Raw genomic sequence first — 10,101 nt, 5'->3', positions numbered from 1 at the left:
CACGGTGACCGGTATATCACTGGTGACATCACAGAGCTCTATAATATAACACTCAGCAGAACGCCATCTTCTCATCCACACTGGTACATGCACGGTGAACAGTATATACTGGTGACATCACAGAGCTCCATATTATAACACTCAGCAGAACGCCATCTTCTCATCCACACTGGTACATGCACGGTGACCGGTATATTACTGGTGACATCACAGAGCTCCATAATATAACCCTCGGGAGAACGCCATCTTCTCATCCACACTGGTACATGGACAGTGACCGGTATATCACTGGTGACATCACAGAGCTCTATAATATAACCCTCGGGAGAACGCCATCTTCTCATCCACACTGGTACATGGACAGTGACCGGTATATCACTGGTGACATCACAGAGCTCTATAATATAACACTCAGCAGAACGCCATCTTCTCATCCACACTGGTACATGGACGGTGACCGGTATATCACTGGTGACATCACAGAGCACCATAATATAACACTCAGCAGAACGCCATCTTCTCATCCACACTGGTACATGCACGGTGACCGGTATATCACTGCTGACATCACAGAGCTCCATAATATAACACTCAGCAGAACGCCATCTTCTCATCCACACTGGTACATGCACGGTGACCGGTATATCACTGGTGACATCACAGAGCTCCATAATATAACACTCAGCAGAACGCCATCTTCTCATCCACACTGGTACATGCACGGTGACCGGTATATCACTGGTGACATCACAGAGCTCCATAATATAACACTCAGCAGAACGCCATCTTCTCATCCACACTGGTACATGCACGGTGACCGGTATATCACTGGTGACATCACAGAGCACCATAATATAACACTCAGCAGAACGCCATCTTCTCATCCACACTGGTACATGCACGGTGACCGGTATATCACTGGTGATATCACAGAGCTCCATAATATAACACTCAGCAGAACTCCATCTTCTCATCCACACTGGTACATGCACGGTGACCGGTATATCACTGGTGATATCACAGAGCTCCATAATATAACACTCAGCAGAACGCCATCTTCTCATCCACACTGATACATGCACGGTGACCGGTATATCACTGGTGACATCACAGAGCTCCATAATATAATACTCAGCAGAACGCCATCTTCTCATCCACACTGGTACATGCACAGTGACCGGTAATATCACTGGTGACATCACAGAGCACCGTAATATAACACTCAGCAGAACGCCATCTTCTCATCCACACTGGCACATGGACAGTGACCGGTATATCACTGGTGACATCACAGAGCTCCATAATATAACCCTCAGCAGAACGCCATCTTCTCATCCACACTGGTACATGGACGGTGATCGGTATATCACTGGTGACATCACAGAGCACCATAATATAACACTCAGCAGAAAGCCATCTTCTCATCCACACTGGTACATGCACGGTGACCGGTATATCACTGGTGACATCACAGAGCTCTATAATATAACACTCAGCAGAACGCCATCTTCTCATCCACACTGGTACATGGACGGTGACCGGTATATCACTGGTGACATCACAGAGCACCATAATATAACACTCAGCAGAACGCCATCTTCTCATCCACACTGGTACATGGACGGTGACCGGTATATCACTGGTGACATCACAGAGCACCATAATATAACACTCAGCAGAACGCCATCTTCTCATCCACACTGGTACATGGACGGTGACCGGTATATCACTGGTGACATCACAGAGCACCATAATATAACACTCAGCAGAACGCCATCTTCTAACCCACACTGGTACATGCACGGTGACCGGTATATCACTGGTGACATCACAGAGCTCTATAATATAACACTCAGCAGAATGCCATCTTCTCATCCACACTGTTACATGGACGGTGACCGGTATATCACTGGTGACATCACAGAGCACCATAATATAACACTCAGCAGAACGCCATCTTCTCATCCACACTGGTACATGCACGGTGACCGGTATATCACTGGTGTTATCATAGACCACAATAATATAACACTCAGCAGAACGCCATCTTCTCATCCACACTGGTACATGCACGGTGACCGGTATATCACTGGTGACATCACAGAGCTCCATAATATAACACTCAGCAGAACGCCATCTTCTCATCCACACTGATACATGCACGGTGACCGGTATATCACTGGTGACATCACAGAGCTCCATAATATAACCCTCGGGAGAACGCCATCTTCTCATCCACACTGGTACATGCACGGTGACCGGTATATCACTGGTGACATCACAGAGCTCCATAATATAACACTCAGCAGAACGCCATCTTATTATCCACACTGGTACATGCACAGTGACCGGTATATCACTGGTGACATCACAGAGCTCCATAATATAACACTCAGCAGAACGCCATCTTCTCGTCCACACTGGTACATGCACGGTGACCGGTATATCACTGGTGACATGACAGAGCTCCATAATATAACACTCAGCAGAACGCCATCTTCTCATCCACACTGGTACATGCACGGTGACCGGTATATCACTGGTGACATCACAGAGTTCCATAATATAACACTCAGCAGAACGCCATCTTCTCATCCACATTGGTACATGCACGGTGACCGGTATATCACTGGTGACATCACAGAGCTCCAAAATATAACACTCAGCAGAACGCCATCTTCTTATCCACACTGGTACATGCACGGTGACCGGTATATCACTGGTGACATCACAGAGCTCCATAATATAACACTCAGCAGAACGCAATCTTCTCATCCACATTGGTACATGCACCGTGACCGGTATATCACTGGTTACATCACAGAGCACCATAATATAACACTCAGCAGAACGCCATCTTCTCATCCACACTGGTACATGCACGGTGACCGGTATATCACTGGTGACATCACAGAGCTCTATAATATAACACTCAGCAGAACGCCATCTTCTCATCCACACTGGTACATGGATGGTGACCGGTATATCACTGGTGACATCACAGAGCACCATAATATAACACTCAGCAGAACGCCATCTTCTCACCCACACTGGTACATGCACGGTGACCGGTATATCACTGGTGACATCACAGAGCTCTATAATATAACACTCAGCAGAACGCCATCTTCTCATCCACACTGGTACATGGACGGTGACCGGTATATCACTGGTGACATCACAGAGCACCATAATATAACACTCAGCAGAACGCCATCTTCTCATCCACACTGGTACATGCACGGTGACCGGTATATCACTGGTGACATCATAGACCACAATAATATAACACTCAGCAGAACGCCATCTTCTCATCCACACTGGTACATGCACGGTGACCGGTATATCACTGGTGACATCACAGAGCTCTATAATATAACACTCAGCAGAACGCCATCTTCTCATCCACACTGATACATGCACGGTGACCGGTATATCACTGGTGACATCACAGAGCTCCATAATATAACCCTCGGGAGAACGCCATCTTCTCATCCACACTGGTACATGCACGGTGACCGGTATATCACTGGTGACATCACAGAGCTCCATAATATAACACTCAGCAGAACGCCATCTTATTATCCACACTGGTACATGCACAGTGACCGGTATATCACTGGTGACATCACAGAGCTCCATAATATAACACTCAGCAGAACGCCATCTTCTCGTCCACACTGGTACATGCACGGTGACCGGTATATCACTGGTGACATCACAGAGCTGCATAATATAACACTCAGCAGAACGCCATCTTCTCATCCACACTGGTACATGCACGGTGACCGGTATATCACTGATGACATCACAGAGCTCTATAATATAACACTCAGCAGAACGCCATCTTCTCATCCACACTGATACATGCATGGTGACCGGTATATCACTGGTGACATCACAGAGCTCCATAATATAACCCTCGGGAGAATGCCATCTTCTCATCCACACTGGTACATGCACGGTGACCGGTATATCACTGGTGACATCACAGAGCTCCATAATATAACACTCAGCAGAACGCCATCTTATTATCCACACTGGTACATGCACAGTGACCGGTATATCACTGGTGACATCACAGAGCTCCATAATATAACACTCAGCAGAACGCCATCTTCTCGTCCACACTGGTACATGCACGGTGACCGGTATATCACTGGTGACATCACAGACCACAATAATATAACACTCAGCAGAACGCAATCTTCTCATCCACACTGGTACATGCACGGTGACCGGTATATCACTGGTGACATCATAGACCACAATAATATAACACTCAGCAGAACGCCATCTTCTCATCCACACTGGTACATGCACGGTGACCGGTATATCACTGGTGACATCACAGAGCTCCATAATATAACACTCAGCAGAACGCCATCTTCTCATCCACACTGATACATGCACGGTGACCGGTATATCACTGGTGACATCACAGAGCTCCATAATATAACCCTCGGGAGAACGCCATCTTCTCATCCACACTGGTACATGCACGGTGACCGGTATATCACTGGTGACATCACAGAGCTCCATAATATAACACTCAGCAGAACGCCATCTTATTATCCACACTGGTACATGCACAGTGACCGGTATATCACTGGTGACATCACAGAGCTCTATAATATAACACTCAGCAGAACGCCATCTTCTCATCCACACTGATACATGCACGGTGACCGGTATATCACTGGTGACATCACAGAGCTCCATAATATAACCCTCGGGAGAACGCCATCTTCTCATCCACACTGGTACATGCACGGTGACCGGTATATCACTGGTGACATCACAGACCACAATAATATAACACTCAGCAGAACGCAATCTTCTCATCCACACTGGTACATGCACGGTGACCGGTATATCACTGGTGACATCATAGACCACAATAATATAACACTCAGCAGAACGCCATCTTCTCATCCACACTGGTACATGCACGGTGACCGGTATATCACTGGTGACATCACAGAGCTCCATAATATAACACTCAGCAGAACGCCATCTTCTCATCCACACTGATACATGCACGGTGACCGGTATATCACTGGTGACATCACAGAGCTCCATAATATAACCCTCGGGAGAACGCCATCTTCTCATCCACACTGGTACATGCACGGTGACCGGTATATCACTGGTGACATCACAGAGCTCCATAATATAACACTCAGCAGAACGCCATCTTATTATCCACACTGGTACATGCACAGTGACCGGTATATCACTGGTGACATCACAGAGCTCTATAATATAACACTCAGCAGAACGCCATCTTCTCATCCACACTGATACATGCACGGTGACCGGTATATCACTGGTGACATCACAGAGCTCCATAATATAACCCTCGGGAGAACGCCATCTTCTCATCCACACTGGTACATGCACGGTGACCGGTATATCACTGGTGACATCACAGAGCTCCATAATATAACACTCAGCAGAACGCCATCTTATTATCCACACTGGTACATGCACAGTGACCGGTATATCACTGGTGACATCACAGAGCTCCATAATATAACACTCAGCAGAACGCCATCTTCTCGTCCACACTGGTACATGCACGGTGACCGGTATATCACTGGTGACATCACAGAGCTGCATAATATAACACTCAGCAGAACGCCATCTTCTCATCCACACTGGTACATGCACGGTGACCGGTATATCACTGATGACATCACAGAGCTCTATAATATAACACTCAGCAGAACGCCATCTTCTCATCCACACTGATACATGCATGGTGACCGGTATATCACTGGTGACATCACAGAGCTCCATAATATAACCCTCGGGAGAATGCCATCTTCTCATCCACACTGGTACATGCACGGTGACCGGTATATCACTGGTGACATCACAGAGCTCCATAATATAACACTCAGCAGAACGCCATCTTATTATCCACACTGGTACATGCACAGTGACCGGTATATCACTGGTGACATCACAGAGCTCCATAATATAACACTCAGCAGAACGCCATCTTCTCGTCCACACTGGTACATGCACGGTGACCGGTATATCACTGGTGACATCACAGACCACAATAATATAACACTCAGCAGAACGCAATCTTCTCATCCACACTGGTACATGCACGGTGACCGGTATATCACTGGTGACATCATAGACCACAATAATATAACACTCAGCAGAACGCCATCTTCTCATCCACACTGGTACATGCACGGTGACCGGTATATCACTGGTGACATCACAGAGCTCCATAATATAACACTCAGCAGAACGCCATCTTCTCATCCACACTGATACATGCACGGTGACCGGTATATCACTGGTGACATCACAGAGCTCCATAATATAACCCTCGGGAGAACGCCATCTTCTCATCCACACTGGTACATGCACGGTGACCGGTATATCACTGGTGACATCACAGAGCTCCATAATATAACACTCAGCAGAACGCCATCTTATTATCCACACTGGTACATGCACAGTGACCGGTATATCACTGGTGACATCACAGAGCTCCATAATATAACACTCAGCAGAACGCCATCTTCTCGTCCACACTGGTACATGCACGGTGACCGGTATATCACTGGTGACATCACAGAGTTCCATAATATAACACTCAGCAGAACGCCATCTTCTCATCCACATTGGTACATGCACGGTGACCGGTATATCACTGGTGACATCACAGAGCTCCAAAATATAACACTCAGCAGAACGCCATCTTCTCATCCACACTGGTACATGCACGGTGACCGGTATATCACTGGTGACATCACAGAGCTCCATAATATAACACTCAGCAGAACGCAATCTTCTCATCCACATTGGTACATGCACCGTGACCGGTATATCACTGGTTACATCACAGAGCACCATAATATAACACTCAGCAGAACGCCATCTTCTCATCCACACTGGTACATGCACGGTGACCGGTATATCACTGGTGACATCACAGAGCTCTATAATATAACACTCAGCAGAACGCCATCTTCTCATCCACACTGGTACATGGATGGTGACCGGTATATCACTGGTGACATCACAGAGCACCATAATATAACACTCAGCAGAACGCCATCTTCTCACCCACACTGGTACATGCACGGTGACCGGTATATCACTGGTGACATCACAGAGCTCTATAATATAACACTCAGCAGAACGCCATCTTCTCATCCACACTGGTACATGGACGGTGACCGGTATATCACTGGTGACATCACAGAGCACCATAATATAACACTCAGCAGAACGCCATCTTCTCATCCACACTGGTACATGCACGGTGACCGGTATATCACTGGTGACATCATAGACCACAATAATATAACACTCAGCAGAACGCCATCTTCTCGTCCACACTGGTACATGCACGGTGACCGGTATATCACTGGTGACATCACAGAGCTGCATAATATAACACTCAGCAGAACGCCATCTTCTCATCCACACTGGTACATGCACGGTGACCGGTATATCACTGATGACATCACAGAGCTCTATAATATAACACTCAGCAGAACGCCATCTTCTCATCCACAATGATACATGCATGGTGACCGGTATATCACTGGTGACATCACAGAGCTCCATAATATAACCCTCGGGAGAATGCCATCTTCTCATCCACACTGGTACATGCACGGTGACCGGTATATCACTGGTGACATCACAGAGCTCCATAATATAACACTCAGCAGAACGCCATCTTATTATCCACACTGGTACATGCACAGTGACCGGTATATCACTGGTGACATCACAGAGCTCCATAATATAACACTCAGCAGAACGCCATCTTCTCGTCCACACTGGTACATGCACGGTGACCGGTATATCACTGGTGACATCACAGACCACAATAATATAACACTCAGCAGAACGCAATCTTCTCATCCACACTGATACATGCACGGTGACCGTTATATCACTGGTGACATCACAGAGCACCATAATATAACTCTCAGCAGAACGCCATCTTCTCATCCACACTGGTACATGCACGGTGACCGGTATATCACTGGTGACATCACAGAGCTCCATAATATAACACTCAGCAGAACGCCATCTTCTCATCCACACTGGTACATGCACGGTGACCGGTATATCACTGGTGACATCACAGAGCTCCATAATATAACCCTCGGGAGAACGCCATCTTCTCATCCACACTGGTACATGCACGGTGACCGGTATATCACTGGTGACATCACAGAGCACCATAATATAACTCTCAGGAGAACGCCATCTTCTCATCCACACTGGTACATGCACGGTGACCGGTATATCACTGGTGACATCACAGAGCACCATAATATAACACTCAGCAGAACGCCATCTTCTCATCCACACTGGTACATGCACGGTGACCGGTATATCACTGGTGACATCACAGAGCACCATAATATAACACTCAGCAGAACGCCATCTTCTCATCCACACTGATACATGCACGGTGACCGGTATATCACTGGTGACATCACAGAGCTCTATAATATAACACTTAACAGAACGCCATCTTCTCATCCACACTGGTACATGCACGGTGACCTGTATATCACTGGTGACATGACAGAGCTCCATAATATAACACTCAGCAGAACGCCATCTTCTCGTCCACACTGGTACATGTACGGTGACAGGTATATCACTGGTGACATCACAGAGCTCTATAATATAACACTCAACAGAACGCCATCTTCTCATCCACACTGGTACATGCATGGTGACCGGTATATCACTGGTGACATCACAGAGCTCCATAATATAACACTCAACAGAACGCCATCTTCTCATCCACACTGGTACATGCACGGTGACTGGTATATCACTGGTGACATCACAGAGCTCCATAATATAACACTCAGCAGAACGCCATCTTCTCATCCACACTGGTACATGCACGGTGACCGGTATATCACTGGTGACATCACAAAGCTCTATAATATAACACTCAGCAGAACGCCATCTTCTCATCCACACTGGTACATGCACGGTGACCGGTACATCACTGGTGACATGACAGAGCTCCATAATATAACACTCAGCAGAACGCCATCTTCTCATCCACACTGGTACATGGACGGTGACCGGTATATCACTGGTGACATCACAGAGCTCTATAATATAACACTCAACAGAACGCCATCTTCTCATCCACACTGGTACATGCATGGTGACCGGTATATCACTGGTGACATCACAGAGCTCCATAATATAACACTCAACAGAACGCCATCTTCTCATCCACACTGGTACATGCACGGTGACTGGTATATCACTGGTGACATCACAGAGCTCCATAATATAACACTCAGCAGAACGCCATCTTCTCATCCACACTGGTACATGCACGGTGACCGGTATATCACTGGTGACATCACAGAGCTCTATAATATAACACTCAGCAGAACGCCATCTTCTCATCCACACTGGTACATGCACGGTGACCGGTACATCACTGGTGACATGACAGAGCTCCATAATATAACACTCAGCAGAACGCCATCTTCTCATCCACACTGGTACATGGACGGTGACCGGTATATCACTGGTGACATCACAGACCACAATAATATAACACTCAGCAGAACGCCATCTTCTCATCCACACTGGTACATGCACGGTGACCGGTATATCACTGGTGACATCACAGACCACAATAATATAACACTCAGCAGAACGCCATCTTCTCATCCACACTGGTACATGCACGGTGACCGGTATATCACTGGTGACATCACAGAGCTCCATAATATAACACTCAGCAGAACGCCATCTTCTCATCCACACTGGTACATGCACGGTGACCGGTATATCATTGGTGACATCACAGACCACAATAATATAACACTCAGCAGAACGCCATCTTCTCATCCACACTGGTACATGCACGGTGACCGGTATATCACTGGTGACATCACAGAGCTTCATAATATAACACTCAGCAGAACGCCATCTTCTCATCCACACTGGTACATGCACGGTGACCGGTATATCACTGATGACATCACAGAGCTCCATAATATAACACTCAGCAGAACGCCATCTTCTCATCCACACTGATACATGCACGGTGACCGGTATATCACT

Source organism: Crinia signifera, chromosome 4 (assembly GCF_055691185.1).
Source record: "Crinia signifera chromosome 4, ASM5569118v1, whole genome shotgun sequence".
In the NCBI taxonomy this organism is placed as follows: domain Eukaryota; kingdom Metazoa; phylum Chordata; class Amphibia; order Anura; family Myobatrachidae; genus Crinia; species Crinia signifera.
Note: the sequence above shows the minus strand (reverse complement) of the source record.